Below are 27,993 nucleotides of genomic sequence, written 5' to 3'. Positions count from 1 at the left end.
AGGGAAGGGAGGGAGGGAGAAGGAAGGGGAATTAAGGAAGAGGAAGGAAGGGGAAGGGTGGGAGAATGAAGGAAGAAGGGGGGGGGGGGGAGGAAGGAAGGAGAGGGAAGGGAGAGAGGGAAGGAAGGGAGGAGAGAGAGGGAAGGGAGGGATAAGGACAGGAAAGGAAAAGGAAAATGGAAGGAAAATCAGCTAGTTATATGTGTTTGTGTAGTAGGATATAAATTAATGTGCAGAGGTTTAAATAAGAATATACAGTGGTCATGGAAGTAAGCCAGCTAATTTGATAAGGCATTGCAGTGATGAATGTATATGTATAGAATGTCAATGGATACCATGGAAGTAATACCAATGACAGAGCACACATCTCTATTCGTTATAGGACAGACGTTCTTCTATGTCTTCACAGCTGAGTGTAGAGAATTGGCTGCCAGCACGTTCCCTGTGCCAGGCTCTCTGGGCTGTTCCATTGAGATGTGATGTACATGTGATGTAGGGTAATGAGAAGAGCACAGCGCCCCTCCTTGTTATAGATGTGTGGGTGACTGGGAGAGATCAGGGCTTCATGTGAGGACCAGGCCTCCTGCCCACTCATCCCTGCAGCAGAATGGAAGGAGAGGAGAGCTGCTGCATCCGTTGCCGTGGGAACCAGGTCAAGTCTCGCGAGTCCTTCCCGCATCGCTCATAGAATAGACTAGCTCCGAGGAGGAAGATCTCGCGAAATTTGCGCCGGGTGCTTCCGGTCGGAGAGGACAGAGGAGTCGCTGCGGTAGGCGAGGAAGAAGAGGAAGGTGAAGGTAGGTGCAGGAATTGATGGAGCTGAGGGTAGAACGTCCGGGCGCCGATATAAGGGCCCCATCATTTCCGTTGCTCCTAAGAGAGGCTGCCATGGATCCCGCCCACACAGGAGCCTCAAGCACCAACCTCCATCTTACGTTACCACAGGGAGCACCTACCCCCACTGCACGCTACACGGCGGTATGGAATGACTGCCACCATGTCAGGATAACGGAGCCCCGCCATGTGTGACACGATGGCCTGTACTGAGTGGGCATATTCCACTCACTGACCGGTCTTCTCCCCATTCCTCAACTGATTCCCACATGTCATACGGTTTACATCACAGGACCACAGTCCTACTGGAGGACCATGAGGGGACCTGATCGCATCACTTCTACATAGTGAAAGTTATTAGTATAAAACTGCCAACATCCATCCATTGACCTATGCTGCCAACACCTCACCTGTACATAATGACATTCACAATGGGACATGCTGCCAACACCAATGTAATGATATCACCTGTACCGAGTGACAGTCACATAATACCTTGTTTTCAAAAACCAATCTGATGACATCACTTGTACATAGTGATGTCACCTTGTAACTTGATGATATCATTTTTGCATAGTGGCAGTCACATTATAACATGCTGTGAGCACTGACCTTGATGACATCACTTGAACATAGTTACGTTTACATTGTAACATGCATCCTGCACTGACCTGATGACATCACCTATACAGTTTCTTTTATATTGTAACATGCATCCTGCACTGACCTGATGACATTACCTATACATAGTGTCCTTTATATTGTAACATGCTGCCTGCACTGACCGGAAACATCACCTATACATAGTGTCCTTTATATTGTAACATGCTGCCTGCACTGACCTGATGACATCACCTATACATAGTGTCCTTTATATTGTAACATGCTGCCTGCACTGACCTGATGACATCACCTATACATAGTGTCCTTTATATTGTAATACGCTGCCTGCACTGACCTGATGACATCACCTATACATAGTGTCCTTTATATTGTAACATGCTGCCTGCACTGACCTGATGACATCACCTATACATAGTGTCCTTTATATTGTAACATGCTGCCTGCACTGACCTGATGACATCACCTATACATAGTGTCCTTTATATTGTAATACGCTGCCTGCACTGGCTTGATGACATCACCTGTACATAGTGCCCTTTATATTGTAGCATGCTGCCTGTACTGACCTGATTACATCACCTATACATAGTGTCCTTTATATTGTAACATGCTGCCTGCACTGACCTGATAACATCACCTATACATAGTGTCCTTTATATTGTAATACGCTGCCTGCACTGACCTGATGACATCACCTATACATAGTGTCCTTTATATTGTAACATGCTGCCTGTACTGACCTGATAACATCACCTATACATAGTGTCCTTTATATTGTAATACGCTGCCTGTACTGACCTGATAACATCACCTATACATAGTGTCCTTTATATTGTAACATGCTGCCTGTACTGACCTGATGACATCACCTATACATAGTGTCCTTTATATTGTAACATGCTGCCTGTACTGACCTGATGACATCACCTATACATAGTGTCCTTTATATTGTAATACGCTGCCTGCACTGACCTGATTACATCACCTATACATAGTGTCCTTTATATTGTAATACGCTGCCTGCACTGACCTGATTACATCACCTATACATAGTGTCCTTTATATTGTAACATGCTGCCTGCACTGACCTGATAACATAACCTATACATAGTGTCCTTTATATTGTAACATGCTGCCTGTACTGACCTGATGACATCCCCTATACATAGTGCCCTTTATATTGTAATATGCTGCCTGCACTGACCTGATAACATCACCTATACATAGTGTCCTTTATATTGTAATACGCTGCCTGCACTGACCTGATTACATCACCTATACATAGTGTCCTTTATATTGTAACATGCTGCCTGCACTGACCTGATAACATAACCTATACATAGTGTCCTTTATATTGTAACATGCTGCCTGTACTGACCTGATGACATCCCCTATACATAGTGCCCTTTATATTGTAATATGCTGCCTGCACTGACCTGATAACATCACCTATACATAGTGTCCTTTATATTGTAATACGCTGCCTGCACTGACCTGATGACATCACCTATACATATAGTCCTTTATATTGTAACATGCTGCCTGTACTGACCTGATAACATCACCTATACATAGTGTCCTTTATATTGTAATACGCTGCCTGCACTGGCTTGATGACATCACCTATACATAGTGTCCTTTATATTGTAATATGCTGCCTGCACTGACCTGATGACATCACCTGTACATAGTGCCCTTTATATTGTAGCATGCTGCCTGTACTGACCTGATTACATCACCTATACATAGTGTCCTTTATATTGTAACATGCTGCCTGTACTGACCTGATGACATCACCTATACATAGTGTCCTTTATATTGTAACATGCTGCCTGTATTGACCTGATGACATCACCTATACATAGTGTCCTTTATATTGTAATACGCTGCCTGCACTGACCTGATGACATCACCTATACATAGTGTCCTTTATATTGTAACATGCTGCCTGCACTGACCTGATGACATCACCTATACATAGTGTCCTTTATATTGTAATACGCTGCCTGCACTGACCTGATGACATCATCTATACATAGTGTCCTTTATATTGTAACATGCTGCCTGCACTGACCTGATGACATCACCTATACATAGTGTCCTTTATATTGTAATATGCTGCCTGCACTGACCTGATGACATCACCTATACATAGTGCCCTTTATATTGTAGCATGCTGCCTGTACTGACCTGATTACATCACCTATACATAGTGTCCTTTATATTGTAACATGCTGCCTGCACTGACCTGATAACATCACCTATACATAGTGTCCTTTATATTGTAACATGCTGCCTGTACTGACCTGATGACATCCCCTATACATAGTGCCCTTTATATTGTAATATGCTGCCTGCACTGACCTGATAACATCACCTATACATAGTGTCCTTTATATTGTAATACGCTGCCTGCACTGACCTGATGACATCACCTATACATATAGTCCTTTATATTGTAACATGCTGCCTGTACTGACCTGATAACATCACCTATACATAGTGTCCTTTATATTGTAATACGCTGCCTGCACTGGCTTGATGACATCACCTATACATAGTGTCCTTTATATTGTAATATGCTGCCTGCACTGACCTGATGACATCACCTGTACATAGTGCCCTTTATATTGTAGCATGCTGCCTGTACTGACCTGATTACATCACCTATACATAGTGTCCTTTATATTGTAACATGCTGCCTGCACTGACCTGATAACATCACCTATACATAGTGTCCTTTATATTGTAATACGCTGCCTGCACTGACCTGATGACATCACCTATACATAGTGTCCTTTATATTGTAACATGCTGCCTGTACTGACCTGATAACATCACCTATACATAGTGTCCTTTATATTGTAATACGCTGCCTGTACTGACCTGATAACATCACCTATACATAGTGTCCTTTATATTGTAACATGCTGCCTGTACTGACCTGATGACATCACCTATACATAGTGTCCTTTATATTGTAACATGCTGCCTGTACTGACCTGATGACATCACCTATACATAGTGTCCTTTATATTGTAACATGCTGCCTGCACTGACCTGATGACATCACCTATACATAGTGTCCTTTATATAGTAATACGCTGCCTGCACTGACCTGATGACATCACCTATACATAGTGTCCTTTATATTGTAACATGCTGCCTGTACTGACCTGATGACATCACCTATACATAGTGTCCTTTATATTGTAACATGCTGCCTGTATTGACCTGATGACATCACCTATACATAGTGTCCTTTATATTGTAATACGCTGCCTGCACTGACCTGATGACATCACCTATACATAGTGTCCTTTATATTGTAACATGCTGCCTGCACTGACCTGATGACATCACCTATACATAGTGTCCTTTATATTGTAATACGCTGCCTGCACTGACCTGATGACATCACCTATACATAGTGCCCTTTATATTGTAGCATGCTGCCTGTACTGACCTGATTACATCACATATACATATTTTCCTTTATATTGTAACATGCTGCCTGTACTGACCTGATGACATCCCCTATACATAGTGCCCTTTATATTGTAATATGCTGCCTGCACTGACCTGATAACATCACCTATACATAGTGTCCTTTATATTGTAATACGCTGCCTGCACTGACCTGATGACATCACCTATACATATAGTCCTTTATATTGTAACATGCTGCCTGTACTGACCTGATAACATCACCTATACATAGTGTCCTTTATATTGTAATACGCTGCCTGCACTGGCTTGATGACATCACCTATACATAGTGTCCTTTATATTGTAATATGCTGCCTGCACTGACCTGATGACATCACCTGTACATAGTGCCCTTTATATTGTAGCATGCTGCCTGTACTGACCTGATTACATCACCTATACATAGTGTCCTTTATATTGTAACATGCTGCCTGCACTGACCTGATAACATCACCTATACATAGTGTCCTTTATATTGTAACATGCTGCCTGTACTGACCTGATGACATCACCTATACATAGTGTCCTTTATATTGTAACATGCTGCCTGTATTGACCTGATGACATCACCTATACATAGTGTCCTTTATATTGTAATACGCTGCCTGCACTGACCTGATGACATCACCTATACATAGTGTCCTTTATATTGTAATACGCTGCCTGCACTGACCTGATGACATCACCCATACATAGTGTCCTTTATATTGTAACATGCTGCCTGTACTGACTGGAAAACATCACCTATACATAGTGTCCTTTATTTTGTAATACGCTGCCTGCACTGACCTGATAACATCACCTATACATAGTGTCCTTTATATTGTAACATGCTGCCTGCACTGACCTGATGACATCACCTATACATAGTGTCCTTTATATTGTAACATGCTGCCTGTACTGACCTGATAACATCACCTATACATAGTGTCCTTTATATTGTAATACGCTGCCTGCACTGGCTTGATGACATCACCTATACATAGTGTCCTTTATATTGTAATATGCTGCCTGCACTGACCTGATGACATCACCTGTACATAGTGTCCTTTATATTGTAGCATGCTGCCTGTACTGACCTGATTACATCACCTATACATAGTGTCCTTTATATTGTAACATGCTGCCTGTACTGACCTGATGACATCCCCTATACATAGTGCCCTTTATATTGTAATATGCTGCCTGCACTGACCTGATAACATCACCTATACATAGTGTCCTTTATATTGTAATACGCTGCCTGCACTGACCTGATGACATCACCTATACATAGTGTCCTTTATATTGTAACATGCTGCCTGCACTGACCTGATGACATCACCTATACATAGTGTCCTTTATATTGTAACATGCTGCCTGCACTGACCTGATGACATCACCTATACATAGTGTCCTTTATATTGTAATACGCTGCCTGCACTGACCTGATGACATCACCTGTACATAGTGCCCTTTATATTGTAGCATGCTGCCTGTACTGACCTGATTACATCACCTATACATAGTGTCCTTTATATTGTAACATGCTGCCTGTACTGACCTGATGACATCACCTATACATAGTGTCCTTTATATTGTAACATGCTGCCTGTACTGACCTTATGACATCACCTATACATAGTGTCCTTTATATTGTAATACGCTGCCTGCACTGACCTGATGACATCACCTATACATAGTGTCCTTTATATTGTAACATGCTGCCTGTACTGACCTGATAACATCACCTATACATAGTGTCCTTTATATTGTAATACGCTGCCTGTACTGACCTGATGACATCACCTATACATAGTGTCCTTTATATTGTAACATGCTGCCTGTATTGACCTGATGACATCACCTATACATAGTGTCCTTTATATTGTAATACGCTGCCTGCACTGACCTGATGACATCACCTATACATAGTGTCCTTTATATTGTAACATGCTGCCTGCACTGACCTGATGACATCACCTATACATAGTGTCCTTTATATTGTAATACGCTGCCTGCACTGACCTGATGACATCACCTATACATAGTGTCCTTTATATTGTAACATGCTGCCTGCACTGACCTGATGACATCACCTATACATAGTGTCCTTTATATTGTAACATGCTGCCTGTACTGACCTGATAACATCACCTATACATAGTGTCCTTTATATTGTAACATGCTGCCTGCACTGGCTTGATGACATCACCTATACATAGTGTCCTTTATATTGTAATATGCTGCCTGCACTGACCTGATGACATCACCTGTACATAGTGCCCTTTATATTGTAGCATGCTGCCTGTACTGACCTGATTACATCACCTATACATAGTGTCCTTTATATTGTAACATGCTGCCTGCACTGACGTGATAACATCACCTATACATAGTGTCCTTTATATTGTAACATGCTGCCTGTACTGACCTGATGACATCCCCTATACATAGTGCCCTTTATATTGTAATATGCTGCCTGCACTGACCTGATAACATCACCTATACATAGTGTCCTTTATATTGTAATACGCTGCCTGCACTGACCTGATGACATCACCTATACATATAGTCCTTTATATTGTAACATGCTGCCTGTACTGACCTGATAACATCACCTATACATAGTGTCCTTTATATTGTAATACGCTGCCTGCACTGGCTTGATGACATCACCTATACATAGTGTCCTTTATATTGTAATATGCTGCCTGCACTGACCTGATGACATCACCTGTACATAGTGCCCTTTATATTGTAGCATGCTGCCTGTACTGACCTGATTACATCACCTATACATAGTGTCCTTTATATTGTAACATGCTGCCTGCACTGACCTGATAACATCACCTATACATAGTGTCCTTTATATTGTAACATGCTGCCTGTACTGACCTGATGACATCACCTATACATAGTGTCCTTTATATTGTAACATGCTGCCTGTATTGACCTGATGACATCACCTATACATAGTGTCCTTTATATTGTGATACGCTGCCTGCACTGACCTGATGACATCACCTATACATAGTGTCCTTTATATTGTAACATGCTGCCTGTACTGACCTGATAACATCACCTATACATAGTGTCCTTTATATTGTAATACGCTGCCTGCACTGACCTGATAACATCACCTATACATAGTGCCATTTATATTGTAACATGCTGCCTGTACTGACCTGATAACATCACCTATACATAGTCTCCTTTATATTGTAATACGCTGCCTGCACTGGCTTGATGACATCACCTATACATAGTGTCCTTTATATTGTAATATGCTGCCTGCACTGACCTGATGACATCACCTGTACATAGTGCCCTTTATATTGTAGCATGCTGCCTGTACTTACCTGATTACATCACCTATACATAGTGTCCTTTATATTGTAACATGCTGCCTGTACTGACCTGATGACATCCCCTATACATAGTGCCCTTTATATTGTAATATGCTGCCTGCACTGACCTGATAACATCACCTATACATAGTGTCCTTTATATTGTAATACGCTGCCTGCACTGACCTGATGACGTCACCTATACATAGTGTCCTTTATATTGTAACATGCTGCCTGTACTGACCTGATAACATCACCTATACATAGTGTCCTTTATATTGTAACATGCTGCCTGTACTGACCTGATGACATCACCTATGCATAGTGTCCTTTATATTGTAACATGCTGCCTGTATTGACCTGATGACATCACCTATACATAGTGTCCTTTATATTGTAATACGCTGCCTGCACTGACCTGATGACATCACCTATACATAGTGTCCTTTATATTGTAACATGCTGCCTGCACTGACCTGATGACATCACCTATACATAGTGTCCTTTATATTGTAACATGCTGCCTGTACTGACCGGAAAACATCACCTATACATAGTGTCCTTTATATTGTAACATGGTGCCTGCACTGACCTGATGACATCAGCTAAACATAGTGCCCTTTATATTGTAATATGCTGCCAACACTGACCTGATGACATCACCTATACATAGTGTCCTTTATATTGTAATACGCTGCCTGCACTGACCTGATAACATCACCTATACATAGTGTCCTTTATATTGTAACATGCTGCCTGCACTGACCTGATGACATCACCTATACATAGTGTCCTTTATATTGTAACATGCTGCCTGTACTGACCTGATAACATCACCTATACATAGTGTCCTTTATATTGTAATACGCTGCCTGCACTGACCTGATAACATCACCTATACATAGTGCCCTTTATATTGTAACATGCTGCCTGTACTGACCTGATAACATCACCTATACATAGTGTCCTTTATATTGTAATACGCTGCCTGCACTGGCTTGATGACATCACCTATACATAGTGTCCTTTATATTGTAATATGCTGCCTGCACTGACCTGATGACATCACCTGTACATAGTGCCCTTTATATTGCAGCATGCTGCCTGTACTGACCTGATTACATCACCTATACATAGTGTCCTTTATATTGTAACATGCTGCCTGCACTGACCTGATAACATCCCCTATACATAGTGTTCTTTATATTGTAATATGCTGCCTGCACTGACCTGATGACATCACCTATACATAGTGTCCTTTATATTGTAACATGCTGCCTGTACTGACCGGAAAACATCACCTATACATAGTGTCCTTTATATTGTAACATGCTGCCTGCACTGACCTGATGACATCAGCTAAACATAGTGCCCTTTATATTGTAATATGCTGCCAACACTGACCTGATGACATCACCTATACATAGTGTCCTTTATATTGTAATACGCTGCCTGCACTGACCTGATAACATCACCTATACATAGTGTCCTTTATATTGTAACATGCTGCCTGCACTGACCTGATGACATCACCTATACATAGTGTCCTTTATATTGTGACATGCTGCCTGTACTGACCTGATAACATCACCTATACATAGTGTCCTTTATATTGTAATACGCTGCCTGCACTGACCTGATAACATCACCTATACATAGTGCCCTTTATATTGTAACATGCTGCCTGTACTGACCTGATAACATCACCTATACATAGTGTCCTTTATATTGTAATATGCTGCCTGCACTGGCTTGATGACCTCACCTATACATAGTGTCCTTTATATTGTAATATGCTGCCTGCACTGGCTTGATGACATCACCTATACATAGTGTCCTTTATATTGTAATATGCTGGCTGCACTGACCTGATGACATCACCTGTACATAGTGCCCTTTATATTGTAGCATGCTGCCTGTACTGACCTGATTACATCACCTATACATAGTGTCCTTTATATTGTAACATGCTGCCTGCACTGACCTGATAACATCACCTATACATAGTGTCCTTTATATTGTAACATGCTGCCTGTACTGACCTGATGACATCCCCTATACATAGTGCCCTTTATATTGTAATATGCTGCCTGCACTGACCTGATAACATCACCTATACATAGTGTCCTTTATATTGTAATACGCTGCCTGCACTGACCTGATGACATCACCTATACATAGTGTCCTTTATATTGTAACATGCTGCCTGTACTGACCTGATAACATCACCTATACATAGTGTCCTTTATATTGTAACATGCTGCCTGTACTGACCTGATGACATCACCTATACATAGTGTCCTTTATATTGTAACATGCTGCCTGTATTGACCTGATGACATCACCCATACATAGTGTCCTTTATATTGTAATACGCTGCCTGCACTGACCTGATGACATCACCTATACATAGTGTCCTTTATATTGTAACATGCTGCCTGTACTGACCTGATGACATCACCTATACATAGTGTCCTTTATATTGTAATATGCTGCCTGCACTGACCTGATGACATCACCTGTACATAGTGCCCTTTATATTGTAGCATGCTGCCTGTACTGACCTGATTACATCACCTATACATAGTGTCCTTTATATTGTAACATGCTGCCTGCACTGACCTGATAACATCACCTATACATAGTGTCCTTTATATTGTAACATGCTGCCTGTACTGACCTGATGACATCCCCTATACATAGTGCCTTTTATATTGTAATATGCTGCCTGCACTGACCTGATAACATCACCTATACATAGTGTCCTTTATATTGTAATACGCTGCCTGCACTGACCTGATGACATCACCTATACATAGTGTCCTTTATATTGTAACATGCTGCCTGTACTGACCTGATAACATCACCTATACATAGTGTCCTTTATATTGTAACATGCTGCCTGTATTGACCTGATGACATCACCTATACATAGTGTCCTTTATATTGTAATACGCTGCCTGCACTGACCTGATGACATCACCTATACATAGTGTCCTTTATATTGTAACATGCTGCCTGTACTGACCTGATGACATCACCTATACATAGTGTCCTTTATATTGTAACATGCTGCCTGTATTGACCTGATGACATCACCTATACATAGTGTCCTTTATATTGTAATACGCTGCCTGCACTGACCTGATGACATCACCTATACATAGTGTTCTTTTATATTGTAACATGCTGCCTGTACTGACCAGAAAACATCACCTATACATAGTGTCCTTTATATTGTAACATGCTGCCTGCACTGACCTGGTGACATCAGCTAAACATAGTGTCCTTTATATTGTAATATGCTGCCAACACTGACCTGATATCCCCTATCACAGCTGACCTGCTGCAAACCTGGGGCTGATTGACTTGACCTCCTAAGGAATAGCATTTATTCTTTGCTGCCAACTCTTTTATTTTGTGGTCTGGGATGATTTGACAGCACTGATTTGATGGCATCATCTGTACGTGGTGAAAAAGGCTCAAACTGCAGACTTATCTGACACTAAACTCCTTATGTGATTTTCTTGCCATTGAGATTGCTTTTGATATTTTACAGTGGTTTACTGCCCTTTCATGTATTTTGAAAACCTCTATTGCACCTTTGTACATATATGCTGCCAATTGCAGAATCCATATGTACATATACTCAAGCTATAAAGAACATTACCTTTCCCTCACATGACCAGTAAGCAACCTCATGTTGGTCTGCTGAATCCACACTGACATGAGACACTTACTTCACTCCCAGACTAGCAGTCTTATGGCCAAAATGTTTCTGGAAATTTGATGACGTGTTTAATTCATTCACTCAGCAAATGTCACAGTTACAATTCATCCGTGTGTCATAAAGTTACATAACTGTAAGTTAAATACTGTTAATCCAGCCCAGGTCTGCTGCATGCCTGCATCACTTCCCAGGGACAGGAATGCTCTGCACAACCTCCTTGGAATGCCATGGCTTGTGTGATTCACTTGTCTTGCCACACAAATATGACTTTCAATGTTTTTACAGCGTGCACTTCTATGTGCGTGTTCTTAGTTACAGTGACAGTTGTGGTGAGTTTATAGCCCACTGAATATTATTAACACATTCATAGTTTGGATATGTAGTCACAGCTTTTTTTTCATTTTTGTTGATCATTTTCTTTTTTTGGGAATAATAAGAATCCTTATGGAAGAGATAAGCCACCCTCTCTTTGACAACATGTGCTTTAGTCCCCATTCACACCTACAGTATCTCACAAAAGTGAGTACACCCTTACATTTTTGTAAATATTTTATTATATCTTTTCATGTGACAACACTGAAGAAATGACACTTTGCTACAATGTAAAGTAGTGAGTGTACAGCTTGTATAACAGTGTAAATTTACTGTCCTCTAAAAATAACTCAACACAGCCATTAATGTCTAAACCACGGGCAACAAAAGTCAGTACACCCCTAAATTAAAATGTCCAAATTGGGCCCAAAGTGTCAATATTTTATGTGGCCACCATTATTTTCCAGCACTGCCTTAACCCTCTTCGGCATGGAGTTCACCAGAGCTTCACAGGTTGCCACTGGAATCCTTTTCCATTCCTCAATGATGACATCACGGAGCTGGAGGATGTTAAAGACCTTGCGCTCCTCCATCTTCCGTTTGAGGATGCCCCAAAGATGCTTAATAGGGTTTAGGTCTGGAGACATGCTTGGCCAGTCAATCACCTTTACCCTCAGCTTCTTTAACAAGGTCGTCTTGGAGGTGTGTTTGGAGTCGTTTTCATGTTGGAATACTGCCCTACGGCCCAGTCTACGAAGGAAGGAGATCATGCGCTGCTTCAGTATGTCACAGTACATGTTGGCATTCATGGTTCCCTCAATGAACTGTAGCTCCCCAGTGCCAGCAGCACCTATGTAGTCCCAGACCATGACACTTCCACCACCATGCTTGACTGTAGGAAAGACACACTTGTCTTTATACTCCTAACCTGGTTGCCGCCACACACACTTGACACCATGTGAACCAAATAAGTTTATCTTGGTCTCATCAGACCACAGGACATGGTTCCAGTAATCTATGTTCTTATGCCTCGTACACACGCAACGATTGTTGGCCATGAATTTTCGGCCAACGTCCGATCGGCCAATTGTCGGCTTGTTAGTATGATGCTTCCGACAACCGACTGCGACTTTTTGGCCGAACAAAATCTGGTGTGCATGCTATAAAATTTTTGTTGGCCGTCAACAGAACGGCCGATTGTTCGTCAGTCAGTACAGATTTCGGCAGACAAAAATCAGATGAGCAAGACTGGGCATGCTCAGAGAAGAAAAAACACACGGAAAGTAAACCAGCACATGACATCACTTCTGAAGTTGGTTGTTGTTGGCCGAAAAAATTTGTGTGCAGTCTAGAGCACATTTCAACCAACACAACAACACTGGACAAAAGACGGCCGATCGGTCGGCCAACAATCGGTGCGTGTGTACAAGGCATTAGTCTGCTTATCTTCAGCAAACTGTTTGCGGGATTTCTTGTTCATCATCTTTAGAAGAGGCTTCCTTCTGGGACGACAGCCATGCAGACGAATTTGATGCAGTGTGCGGCTTATGGTCTGAACACTGACAGGCTGATCTCCCACCTCTTTAACCTCTGCAGCAATGCTGGCAGCACTCATACTTCTATTTCTCAAAGACAACCTCTGGATATGACGCTGCGCATGTGCACTCAACTTCTTTGGTCGACCATGGCAAGGCCTGTTCTGAGTGTAACCTAGCCTGTTAAACCGCTGTATGGTCTTGGCCACCGTGCTGCAGCTCAGTTTTAGGGTCTTGGCAATCTTCTTTGCCATGAGGTGCCATGTTGAACTTCCAGTGACCAGTATTAGAGAGTGAGAGCCATGACACCAAATTTCACACCTGCTGCCAATTCACACCTGAGACCTTGTAACACTGAGTCACATGACACCAGAGAGGATAAATGGCTAATTGGGCCCAATTTGGACATTCTTACTTAGGGGTGTACTCACTTTTGTTGCCAGTGGTTTAGACATTAACCCCCTGGAGCCTGTTTTTTTTTTCTCACATGTGTTGCATGCAAGTTAAAATTAGTATTTTTTGCTAGAAAATTACTTCGAACCCCCAAACATTATGTAGATTTTTTTATCAGAGACCCTAGAGAATAAAATGGCTATCATTGCAATATTTTATGTCACACAGTATTTGGACAGTGGTCTTTCAAATACAATTTTTGGAGAAGAAATACACTTTTATTAATTAAAGAAAAAAAAAAAATTAAACCGTAAAGTTAGCCCAATTTTTTTTGTGTAATGTGAAAGATGATGTTATGCCGAGTAAATAGATTCCTAACATGTCATGCTTTAAAATTGCGCACACTCGTGGAATGGCGACAAGCTATGATACTTAAAAATCTCCATGGACGACGCTTTAAAACATTTAACCTGTTTAGAGTTTCAGAGGAGGTCTTGTGCTAGAATTATTGATCTTGCTTTAACGATCGCAGCGATACCTCACATGTGTAGTTTGAACACCGTTTGCGGGCGCAAACTTGTGTATGCCTTCTCTTCTGTGTGCGAGTATTCAGAGACAGGCGTTTTAATTTTTTTTATTTTTTTTTTATTTTTACACTGTCCATTTAAAAAAAAAAAATGTTTTGATCACTTTTATTGCTGTCACAAGAAATGTTAACATCCCTTGTGACCATAATAGGCAGTGACAGGGTACTCTTTATGGAGGGATCTGGGGTCTAAAAGACCCCCAAACCCCTCCACTGCAGTTAAAAGCATTCAAAATGCCAAGTTTGGCTGTGTTGAATGCTGTCAGTTTTTTTTTTTTTTTTTTAATCTTTTTATTGGTTTTAAACACAAACAACAAAAACTAAGAACATCACAGGTGCATATGGTTCACCGTACAGTAGTTGTATACGTACAGGAATGAAATAAGTCACCCACGCAGGGGTCGAATCAGGAAATATTGCGAAGTACTATCGTTTTCCGAGCATAGAACAGTAACAGGCCCAGAAGAGTACGTTCAGCCACCTGCGGCACCAGGTCATCCAACAGCCCCAGTAGACATAACCTGGAGGATGGGTCGACCGTGACCTGTGACATCGCAGTAATCACCTGGAGCACTGATGACCAGAACGTGGAGAGATGCGGACAGGACCAGAAGATGTGGAGGAAAATGCTGTCAGTTTTTTAAAAAAATCTGGCGCCTTTAGGGCTCCAGTACGCGACTTACAGCTGTAATCGCAGCAAAAGGTGGCGCTACAAAGTATTAACTTAAGGGGGCTGAATAATTTTGCACGCCCAATTTTTCAGTATTTATTTGTTAAAAAAGTTTGAAATATCCAATAAATTTCGTTCCACTTCATGATTGTGTCCCACTTGTTGATTCTTCACAAAAAATTACAGTTTTATATCTTTATGTTTGAAGCCTGAAATGTGGCAAAAGGTCGAAAAGTTCAAGGGGGCCGAATACTTTCGCAAGGCACTGTATATCCAGTATACATACTGGTGAATTTGAATGTTGGGAAGCAGAAATCATACACATGCTGAGCCCTTCACAATGATAAACATTTGCATGCGTGTTTGTATGCATCATAGCCTAGACCTGTCCTGTAACTTTACTTCATATCAGCATTTCTCATAAAATACAGGCTTTGTTGGCCAGGTGGAATGGCATTATTTTTTGTATTGTTCACCCAAACCTTTTACCCAGCTGTAGCCCCTCTTAGGAGAGATAGCTCTATATTCAGGTTTTGTCTAAAATTGTACACTGCATACAATTGCAGAAACTCCTTACAAGTTGACAAAAGCAATGGAACCCGTATTGTCATTCAATCAACTTAACCTTTAGAGTCCATTCACACTGCCTGACAAGTCGCGGTCCTCCCGCTCCCACTTTGTAGTACAGGAGCCGTTCTAATAGGAGCGACACAAGTCGCTCCGACTTAGAAAAAGGGTCCTGTACTACTTCGGGGCGACCTGGAGGCGACTTGCATTGACTTCCATTATGTGAAGTCCGTGCCGAAGTCGCGCTGCACGCGACTTCACAGGTCGCCCCCGAAGTCGGAGCGACCTAATGTGAACGGGGGCTTAAGAATGTTTTGCTGTAACCAGACTCTTTCTGGGTGTTTGTGGTCATTGCCTGCTGTGTTTTTTAACTGTAGCACATGTGTGTTTGAGTTTGAAAAGTACATAGTGATGTACTTCATCAGTACAAAAATGTATGCACTGCTACATCAAATGGTAAAAATCGTTTGGTTAACCACTTGCCAACCACCCGCCGCATATATACTGCGGCAGGCTGGCTCGGCTGTGCAAATCAACATACCTGTATGGCGATCCGCGGGAGCGATCCTGGGAGTGTGCGCCCCCATTAGCCAGCGGGGAAGCTTATTTATGGGGCTGCTATTGCCCCTCCTATTTAGGATCACAGGTTTCTGTGTTGGTTCCTCAAGCCCATCCCCCTCCCAGTTAGAAAACACCCCCTAGGCATACACTTAACCCTTTGATCGCCCTTGAGTTAACCCCTTCCCTGCCAGTGTCATTATTGCAGTAACAGTGCATATTTCTAGCACTTATTGCTGTAGTAATGTCACTGGTCCCCCCAAAAATGTCAGTTAGGGGTCCTATCTGTCCGCCGCAATCCCGCTAAAAATCGCTGATCGCCGCCATTTCTAGTAAAAATAAATAAATAAAAATGACATAGATCTATCCCCTAGTTTGTAGACACAACTTTTGCGCAAACCAATCAAAATAGACTTATTGGGATTTTTTTTACCAAAAATATGTAGCAGAATACAAATTGGCCTAAAATGTTGAAAAAATTTGATTTTTCCTTTTTCTTTTTATTGGGAATGTTCTATAGCGGAATGTGAAAAATATTGGTTTTTTTTTTTTCAGAATTGTCGCGTTTTTTTGTTTGTAGCGCAAAAAATAAAACTCTCACAGGTGATCAAATACCACCAAAAGAAAACTTTATTTGTGGGAAAATTAGGACATCAATTTTATTTGGGTAAAGCGTTGCACGACCGTGCAATTGTCTGTTAAAGTAACGCAGTGCTGAATCGCAAGAAATGGCCTGGTCATTAAGGGGGTAAAACCAGAAGTGGTTAACTTGTTATGCCAGTTATTTGCATAGCTGAATAGCAATGGTCCAGTAGACTTATGAAAGAATGTACAGTATTCTTGCTTCATTGTTCAAATTGCTACGGATGTTAGCCTGGGCTGTCTGTTTTGCCCAGATTGATAAGGCACTCTTTCTCAACTTTTTTCACATGAAGTAACCCTTGAAATGGAGAATCAAGGGTTGGCTCCAGGGTTCAGTGTTTAGGTGCAGGCAGAGGGTACAGGTGCAACATCAAGCCCTCCTGCTGGCAGCCTGTCAAACTCCATGAAAGGCTGACAGCTGCTGTGGCTGGATGGGACTGGATGGTGCATCTAGCACTACTTACATTTAGGGCAGTATGTGCGCAAGCAGTCTGCATACTAAGACATACAACTGCCAAGAAAATATGTGCGTCAGATCATTTTGGCTTGGAGGTCTGTGGAGCTGATTTATAGAAAATGGAGCACAGAGAGCTGTTGCCGATATAAACCCGAATATTTGATTATTATGTTTTAGTGGTATCTAGAGACAACATCTATACTTAAGATCCTTGCCTCTTTGTGTAAAGCTCACTAGTGATGGTGTTGGATGGGGGTTGGGGGGGGGGGGGTGGTTGGCATGTGTGCAGCAGATTTACAGAATAAGCTGAAAATACAGCAATGGTGGTTGGAGTTGGGGTTTGATTGGGCACTTCCAGCATTTGGCTGTTTTTGTGAAATGTATTATTTATCCATATAGGAGATCATTGCTTTAGGATAGGTTACAGTGGAAGAATGAGTCTGGAAACATTGGCATATCCAATATTTTGGATATATATTTTTAAGTTTCTGGTGTTTTTTTTTCATTGTATATGACACCTTTGGCACTATTTTATGTCCAAAGTGACATTGGATGTGTGTTGACACAGCGATGTGTATTTTTCCTCGCAACTATTCTAGCCAGTGACGAAAGCCGTCAGACGGGTGCTGCAGGTCATTTAGCTCTGTCCCTCATTGGTTCAGCTTGCATAGATCACAAGTTAAATAAACATACTTCAATAGACAATTGGGCCACCTGTGTGAAAAAGAAGTGCAGTTCAAATAGCATTGTACCCAGAAAATGTCCATAATTCGAAAGCATGGCTGATTGCATGGCAGAAAAAACAAATGCTCACAGCTCCAAATGTTCCTATTTGAAACGTTGCCTCCTTCCAACTAAGCAGAGGCCCAAGGAGTTTGGTATAAAAGCCCCCCTTACTATATGATATGTAGTAGAGGTGAGCATTTTCACTGGTCTCACAATTAGATTCGATTACGATTACCCTGTCAGCGATTCGATTCCATTCTGCGATGCATCACGATTACTGCTCATGGTTTTCATTAAAAAATTCAAGCAATCAGAACAACATTTTTTTTTTTTTATCTGCTCCTAAATAAAAAAAAAAAAAAACACTCTATGCATGTAGCAAAGTTTGAACACAGCACACAAAAGTATCTATTTAGAACAGATTGTAAGCTCTAATGAGCAGGGCCCTCTGATTTCTACTGTATATTGTATTTGTACTTTCTACCCTCCAGTTGTAAATCGTTGCGTAAACTGCCAGCGCTATATAAATCCTGTATAATAATAATAATATAACAGTAAATGCTAAATGACACAGCCCCCTTCACATTGCGCAGCCCCTCCTTTACATTGCGCACCCCCCTTTACATCACACAGACCCCCTTTACATCACACAGACCCCCTTTATATCACGCAGACCCCCCTGCACATTACACAGCCCCCCCTGCACATTACTCAGCCCCTTTCATTATATAGCTCCCCTTTACAGTCCACAGACCCCCTTTATATCACACAGACCCCCTGAACATTGTACAGCCCCCCTGCACATTACTCAGCCCCTTTCATTATATAGCTCCCCTGCACATTACGCAGCCCCCTTTACATTACACAGCACCCCTGCACACTACGCAGCCCCCCTTTTACATTACACAGGGCCCTCTGATTCCTACTGTATTAAAGTATATTGTATTTGTACTTTCTACCCTCAAGTTGTAAATTGTTGCATAAACTGTCAGCGCTATGTAAATCCTGTATTATAATAATAATAATACCGGTAATAATAATAACAATAGTAAAATGGTAAATCGCACAGCCCCCTTTACATTCTACAGCCCCCTTTACATTCCATAGCCCCCTGCACATTACACAGACCCGTTTACATTGTGCAGCCCCCTTTACATTGTGCAGCCCCCTTTACATTGCGCACCCCCTTTACATTGCGCACCCCCTTTACATTGTGCACCCCCCTTTTCATTACACCCCCCCCCTTTTCATTACACGCCCCCCTTTTCATTACACACCCCCTTTTACATCACACAGACTCCCTTTACATCACACAGATTCCCTTTACATCACACAGACCCCCTGCACATTGCTCGGCCCCTTTCATTATATAGCTCCCCTGCACATTACGCAGCCCCCTTTACATTACACAGCACCCCTGCACACTACGCAGCCCCCCTTTTACATTACACAGGGCCCTCTGATTCCTACTGTATTAAAGTATATTGTATTTGTACTTCTACCCTCAAGTTGTAAATTGTTGCATAAACTGGCAGCGCTATATAAATCCTGTATAATAATAATAATAAAATGGTAAATGGCACAGCCCCCTTTACATTCTACAGCCCCCTTTACATTGCGCTGCCCCCTTTACGTTGCGCAGCCCTCTTTACGTTGCGCAGCCCTCTTTACGTTGCGCAACCCCCTTCACATTACGCACCCCCTTTACATTACGCACCCCCCTTTACATTACGCACCCCCCTTTACATTACGCACCCCCCTTTACATCACACAGACTCCCTTTACATCACACAGACCCCATGCACATTACACAGCCCTTTTCATTATATAGATCCCCTTAACATTACACAGCCCCCCTGCACATTACACAGCCCCCTGCATATTACACAGCCCCCCTGAACATTATACAGCCCCCCCTTTTACATTAAGCAGCCCCCTTTACATTACACAGCACCTCTGCACATTATGCAGCCCCCCTTTTACATTACACAGGGCCCTCTGATTCCTACTGTATTAAAGTATATTGTATTTGTACTTTCTATCCTCAAGTTGTAAATCATTGCGTAAACTGTCAGCGCTATATAAACCTTGTATAATAATAATAATAACAGTAAATACTAAATGGCACAGCCCCCTTTACATCACACAGCCCCCATTACATTACGCAGCCCCCTGCACATTACGCAGCCCCCTGCACATTACACAGACCTGTTTACATTACGCAGCCCCCCCTTTACATTCCACAGCCCCCCTTTACATTCCACAGCCCCCCTGCACATTACACAGCCTCCCCTGCACATTACACAGCCTCCCCTGCACATTACGCAGCCCCCCCTGCACATTACACAGCCCCCCTGCACATTACGCAGCCTCCCCTGCACATTACGCAGCCTCCCCTGCACATTACGCAGCCTCCCCTGCACATTACGCAGCCCCTTTCATTATATATCTCCCATTTACATTAAGCAGCCCCCCTTTACATTACGCAGCCCCCCTTTACATTACGCAGCCCCCTTTTACATTGCACAGGCCCATTTACATTTTACAGCCCCCTTGACATTGCACAGCACCCCTTCACTCCCAGGAGACTCCCTGCACATTAAACAGCCCTTTCGCTTACAGGAGACCCCTAGTCTCCTGGGACAGCCCTGCTAGCATATTCTAAAGTTTAAAAAAGACACTGCCAGCCCCTCTGTTTAATGGACCCTTCCTACTATGTGTAAGTGTCAATAAAAACCGATGCCTCTAAATACATTATTATCTCCGTTCTTTCATGGCCATTCTTGTGACTGCTCTCCTCCTCCGATCTAAAGCTACAGCTGGAGAAAGAGGAGCGGCGGAGGTCATGTGACCAGCCAAGAAAGAACGGAGATAATAAGGTATTTAGAGGCATCACTTTACAGGTCCATTACAAAAAAAATAATAAATGCATTTTTTTTTTTTTACCTGCAAAAACAAAATGGGCATTTTATTATTTTTATGTTAAGTTAAACTTGTCCTTCAATACATTTTCCTAACTTTCATGCTGATCCTGCCTAGCTTTTGTGCTTTTTGAGCCTCAGATCAAGAAAAAGCTTTTTTTGCACTTGATTGGATGCTAGAATCAGCAGAGGTCACCCCATAAGCTAGGGGAAATTCCTTTGAAAAGTAAACAGCCTATTTGTCTTTAATAAATTAACCCCAGTGACTCAAAAGTGATGAAGCCATTGTATGCGCATGACAGTTAAGAAATTCTGTTTTCTTCAGGAGAGTTTAGCAATGACAGAACATTTAGTATATGCTCAGGCACAACAGAAAACTTCTGTAATATTTATTTCTTTTTGACAGTTCTTCCTTTAACTATAACTTTGGTTATTGATCTTTATCATATAGATATCCCCAGATTTCAAAAATGTGCATGGCAATGCTATTTGGCATGACAAAACTTGCAGATTGCAAATCTCATTCATAGACACAGAGCAGACATTGTTGAATGACTTTAGCATTTGAAAATAATGCTTCCCTCTTTATTCAGGTCCATACATAATTGAACACATGCCTAGATCTTACTGGATCAGGGCACAATTCACACCATCTGTGCCAGATCTTCATACATTAATAAGATACAGACCAAGGCAGGCACTATTTTTGTAGAGTTCGACAACCACAATGTTCCCATCTCTTAAACGGCTAATTCAGAATGATGATGCTTATTAAAATGTAAGTGTGTTATGCACAGTTACCAGTTAAAGTAGTAAATAATTAGTCATAAGTAGCAGTCAAAAGACAAAAAGGAAATACATGTGAAATAAAGGTTATTGCAGATCACTGTATAGTTATTATTACAGTTAAAAAGACCAATAACCTGTAAAAAGTAACAGCAAGAAGATTTGGCAGCAGAAAGCAAGGACAGAGCAATCCAGCATACATGTGGCATCAATTGACAATGGTGTAACGGTGCAGGTATTGCAGTTTAAAGTGTCACGAATAAGGTTGCATTCACACATGGACATTTTGAATTGCAGGCTAATTTACTCCTCTTCTGCCTGCAATTTCAAAACCCCCAAGTAATAATGATAAATCGCACAAAGCACATTTCAGATGCCATTCATTTGAATGGCACCTAAAAACGCAGTTCGGTTCTACCACGAATGTAGCGTGATAAATATTGCTGCAATCACAGGCCAAACTGCATCGCGTGAAGCATGTCGCCCAAAAGAAGCTCTTGAACTTTGGGTGACAAGCTTCACGCAATTCGGTTTTCCGTGATTGCAGCACAATTGATCGATTTGTCATTCACACCTGGGTTGTCAGGGATGCCACATGCAGGCATCCAGCAAGGGTGATCAGATCAGTTGGCTGCACCAAGGAATCAGGACCCAGATGGATAAAGGTGTAAATAAGTTTATTAGGCAAAATGACACACTCCAACTCCAGTAGACCATAAACAAGTAAACAAAATATAAATGCTAACCGTACCAAACCCCAATAGAACCTAACAAACTATATACAAAAGGATGGAGCAAACAATAGCAGGACAGGACAGGGACAGGAGACAAAGAAAGCAGGGAGTCGGGTACAGGGAACAGGGCTCAGGATCAGAATACAGGTTTCAGGATCAGGCTCAGACAGGGACAAGGCTAGCAGAGAAAATACTGAAGCGCTGAGCCTCAGTGAAGGGCGGGCTTATATTCCCTCAGCAGTCCTCCTCAGGTGCAGCTTAATTAAAAGTACAGTCTAGCTGCTGGGAGACACCCGCTGGTAGGCCCGTCAGTTCCAGGAACAACAGTGCCACCAGCAGGTGACCCACGTTATGACACTGATCCTGACATGGGTGCTTTGAAGTCTAGGGCAGAATTGCAGTAAATCTGCCTGCGATTCAAAACACCTACGTGTGAATGCAGCCTTAACCCACATCATAAAAAAAATTACCAAATGCTGTAATACATACTGTTCATACAAACTCAATCACTATGGGATTCATTTTCTGTATTCTGCAAAACTCCTGGTTGATCCTGCTGTTCTCTATCTCCCCTTTTCCCCCCTTCTGCCCAAGTTCCCAATGCAGTTAGGGATTTTAGAGCAGTGTTGGCAGCTCTGCACATGCTCAGTTTTCAGTGAGTTTCTATGCTGAGCATTTCCTCCCTATCACATCTGAGCAGCCCATGTGAATATAGACCCACACATGTGTGCGTATACACAGTGACAGCCCACTCCCTCTCTCCCTGCCTCCTCCTCCATGCCCACTAACCAGCTAAACACAATGGTGGAGGGATAATATATTACATGTAGATTATTGGAGGCTTCACCTCCCTGCCTTTTTAGGACACAAGCTGGAGGGAAATGACACAGCCTGTAACTGGTTGGCAGAAATCCACCCACACCATGTTTGCCAAAAAAAAATAAAGATTTGATTTCAAATATATATATATATATATATATATATATATGACAATATAAAACAGTTTATTGATATTAATTATTTATTTTTACTCTGATCTTTTGACCATGTGACCAGCAGCGGAGAACTAGGAGCTCCTCCTGCTTATGTTTCCCTGCAGACAGGTTGGGAAAGAGCTGGGTCATGTGACAGTTGTATATCGATTAGGAAAAAGGTACTTTTTTTTTATCAAAATAATTACAGTGCCATTTTTTTTATGAAGCAGGATTTACAGTTGGTACAAAAGGAATTGGAGTGCAATCATCCATAGGGTTCTTTCACACGGAAGTGACGGCACTTTTTTCCTTTTTTTTTTTTACGGACACGGATGACACTTGTCATCCGGTCCGTATGTCCGCATATCATCCCATCCGTTTCCGGATGATATACGGACATAATGTATGTCAATGCAATTGCGGATGTCAGCGGATGACACCGCTGACATCCGATTTACCGTCCTTTCCGTTTTTTAAACGGAAGAAAAAATAGGGTTCTGTTCCGTTCCAAAAAACGGAACAGAACTGAAAGGACGAAAATCGGATGTCAGCGGATGGTCATCTGCTGACATCCGCAATGCCATTGACATACATTATGTCCGTATATCATCCGCAAAAAAATAGGACATACGGAACGCCCGTGTGAAAGAGCCCACTTTAAGTATCACTTTAAGTATAAATGTGTAACCAATGATCGTTCAGTACATGAAATACCTGTTGAAACTGACAAGATTGCTGTGCTCATGCAAAAGTGTACATATTGATATGTTTATGAACTCTGTACTAACAAAGTACAAAAAAAATCCATGCTAGATATCAATATATCCAAACAAAAATAAGTGATAAAAAATGGACAGCTGCTAGCATGGGCCAATAGACAAAAACACTCCAGACAATCACTATACATATACTGCAGCACTATAAGATAATGATGAAACATTAGAATTGGAATTAAATGAGACAATACATTTCCAATTAATCAAATGACAGTCCATAGAAATACAAAAATAAAATGAAGAAAAAAACCATGAAAATTAAAAATCCAGTGTCACAGAAGAGCATATTCCACAAAAGGAAAGGCCACAGATGCAAGCATGCATAGGAGACCCCGCTTCCCCAGATCCTTTGTGTGCAGCACCAGCAACATAAGACGGCAGCTTACCAAAATGTTTTGGCTCCCAAATTAATGGAAAAGCCAAATGCGCTGTAGGGCAATATCTTCTCAAACTAAATCATGCAGACACTGGCTATCCTGGCGTGCTTCAGATCAGAGTATCGTTCCGGATCTGTCACGCAGGGAGTCCTTTGGACACAGGTCCAGGGAGGGAGGCCATCCATCCGCGGGGATGAAGTGAATGAGGGAGGGTTTCAGGTGACAGAGGAGGGAGGGTTCCCAGCCTCCGGGATCTGCTACGCTGCAGCTCCCACTGACTCTTTCTTCCTGCTACGCCCCCCTGTGGCCAATGGCTAGGCTCCAAACAGATCCAGACCCTGAACTGTATTGAAGTGTGGCACTGAATAAGAATATAAAAAAGCAAGACTTTCTGAACATTGCTAGCTTCCTCATGTATATCCGTCTTCAAGCTAATCTCATAACATAACAATAAGTAACATAGGTAAAATAAACATAAAATATTTTTTTTACCTGCCAACTGATTTGTAATTCTGTCCATCCAGGTTCTGAGATCTAAACAACTTTTCTCTTACGTCCTCCGACAGTCGCCGCCTCTTCATATTCGTCACATATGGGGTATTAGACTTTGCTCCGAAGGAGTAGCTAGGCAACAGAATATGTTAACAATAAAGCTTTAACATATCCCACCCTCAAGGGGTGGTCCCCTCAGTCAATACCCTCCTACTTCCTGCAACCATATCTCAGTTTTAATGTCTAGCTTGTCAGGAGTGGCTGGCTCTCTCTGTGCTGGGACTTTCTGTCCCAGACTCTTTCTTCTTTTTAATATTTTGTTTGAGTTTTTCTCTCTACCTTTCATTAGCTGTTATTTTGTCAGCGTTAGTTAGTTCTTCGGACGAAGAGGATCATGCGGACTGGGTCTCGGGCTGATCCCCCTGGTCGCAGGTCGTGGGTCAGTGGCTTCCCAGTCTGCCATCGAGCGTTCAGCCAGGTAACGCTCCTGGCATAGTGAACGACCCATCCCTGTTCGGTGCAGGGATGATTGGTGAGGTGGCTACCTCACCGGACGCTGTGCGGTTTCTTAACCTCCATTGTGTGCGTCTTGAATTGCGACTCTCCCTGCCTCATGTGCAGCGGCTTGTTCGCCTGTGCGGGTTCCCCACGCCAGGTGAGGTAAGTGTATTTATGTGGGGACCTGTCTGTCTGGGGGGGTATCAGTCTGGGACTGTGTAACCTGCCTCTATTCTCGCTGCTTGTCTCCCTATCTCTCGGCTGCATGCTGTGGGCTGCAAGGGGGGGGGGAGCTGTGTGACACTGTGTGTGTCAGGCTGGGCAGTGTGAGAAGCTGTGTGCTGTGGGGCATGTTTTTTCTTGGCATGTTTGGGCATATACAGCAATCGCTGCGGCGATCTAACATGTATCCTTATATTGGGATGTAATGTGTGTGTTTTAATGCACTGTGGAGCGGCGTTTTCGGCGCCAAACGACGCCATTTTGCCGGCACCCGCTCCGGCCGCATGGTTTACATGCATGGCGGCCATTTTCTTGTAGCCTCCATAGGCTTACATAGAGCGCCCTGGCAGCATCACTTCCTCTTTCCAGGAACACCGATCGAGGCAGCAGCAGCAGCGAGGGTCTCCTCAGGTTTTATCCTTCTGTTCTTGCTATCCATTGCCTGTGTTCAGTTTGCATATTCCCTGTGGGGGTCTCATTGTGCTTGAGTGTGGTGCGGTGGGCTGCGCTTGCCGCGCTTGCTAAAAAGGGGCAGTTAACCCTTGGTTGTCTGGCATTACAGGGGCAATGGATTCTCAGGAGGGCAAATTTCCTACAGTATTGGTGGAAAGCCAGGGGACCGCTGTTTCCCCCCCAGGGGGGGATTTAGCCACTATTGTGGCTGGCCTTGCTGCCCAGGTGCAAATGCTGGTGGCTGCTCAATCTACTAAACGGCCCAGAGTTGCTCTGTCCTCTGATTCTGAGGGTGAAGGTGATGGGGCTGTTCTGGCAGGGACCTCCTTATCGGGGTCCCGCTCCTCTCTTGATCTAGTGGGGTCTGAGGTGGAGGCTGAAGTTGAGGGGGTCGATAATTCTCCCCCTGGCTCGCCTGAAGAGCTTGCAATCATGGATGAGTTGATTGCTTCCATTAAGCAAACGCTGCGTTTGCAGGACGAAGTGTGTCCCCCCGCTGCCTTGGCGGCTTATGGGACGCAGAGAAAACGCAGGACGCCGCAGGTTTTTCCCTGCAATGCTGATTTTCAGCGCGCTGTTAAGGATCAATGGCGCGATCTGCGCAAGCCTTTTGCGGTGCCAAGTAAATTCAAGCTGCGTTATCCTTTCTCGCCTGCCACTGATGAACGGTGGTGTGTGCCTCCGCCAGTGGATCATGCAATTGCGGTTTTGAACGAAGCCACTGCGATTCCTGCAGAGGGTTCCCCTGTTTTCCGTGATGCCACGGATAGGAGACTGGAGTCTCTTGCCCGTCATACTTATTCTGTTACGGGTTCTATGCTTAAGGCTCTGTTTGCTTCTCTCATGGCGGCCCAGGCGATCGCAAGTTGGACGCAGATGCTTAGGCGCGTCCTAGTGGCCGATTCGGCCTCGGCGGCGACCCTGGATATGGTGGATCAGATCCACCAGGGTGTCATGTATCTGTGTGATGCGGACCTGGACCTGATTCCGTTGGCTGCACGTGTGCACAGCGTGGCGGTGTTGTCTCGCCGCCTGGTTTGGTTGAAATGTTGGTCGGTGGACCAATCTTCACGTAAGACCTTAGCCAATCTGCCTTATGATGGGTCTCGCCTTTTTGGGGAGTCCCTGGATGTGTTGATTAAGGGGATCACCAGGGGTAAGAGCACTCTCTTGCCCCATTTCCCCAAGGCTAAGGGGGCTTCTGGGAAGAAGCATGCAAATTTTCGCCCCCCTCAGGGGTCCTTTCGTGCCTTTCGGCCGCACTACAAGGGCAAACCGTTCAAAGGCCAGGGCTCTCAGAAGAAGCCC

General features: G+C 42.9%; 1 protein-coding gene across 1 annotated transcript in view; it reads left to right on the top strand.

Moving 5' to 3' along the window:
• The first annotated feature begins 640 nt into the window (after window positions 1-640).
• Window positions 641-27,993, top strand: part of ARF3 (ARF GTPase 3) — a 75,375-nt gene continuing 48,022 nt past the window's right edge. The window contains exon 1 of the mRNA XM_082245301.1: window positions 641-797. The gene's annotated coding sequence lies outside the window, so the exon portion shown is untranslated. The remainder of the gene's footprint in view (window positions 798-27,993) is intronic.

Source organism: Pelophylax lessonae (assembly GCF_965119305.1).
Source record: "Pelophylax lessonae genome assembly, chromosome: 2".
In the NCBI taxonomy this organism is placed as follows: Eukaryota; Metazoa; Chordata; class Amphibia; order Anura; family Ranidae; genus Pelophylax; species Pelophylax lessonae.
Note: the sequence above shows the minus strand (reverse complement) of the source record. Positions and strands in the feature narration are given on the sequence as shown.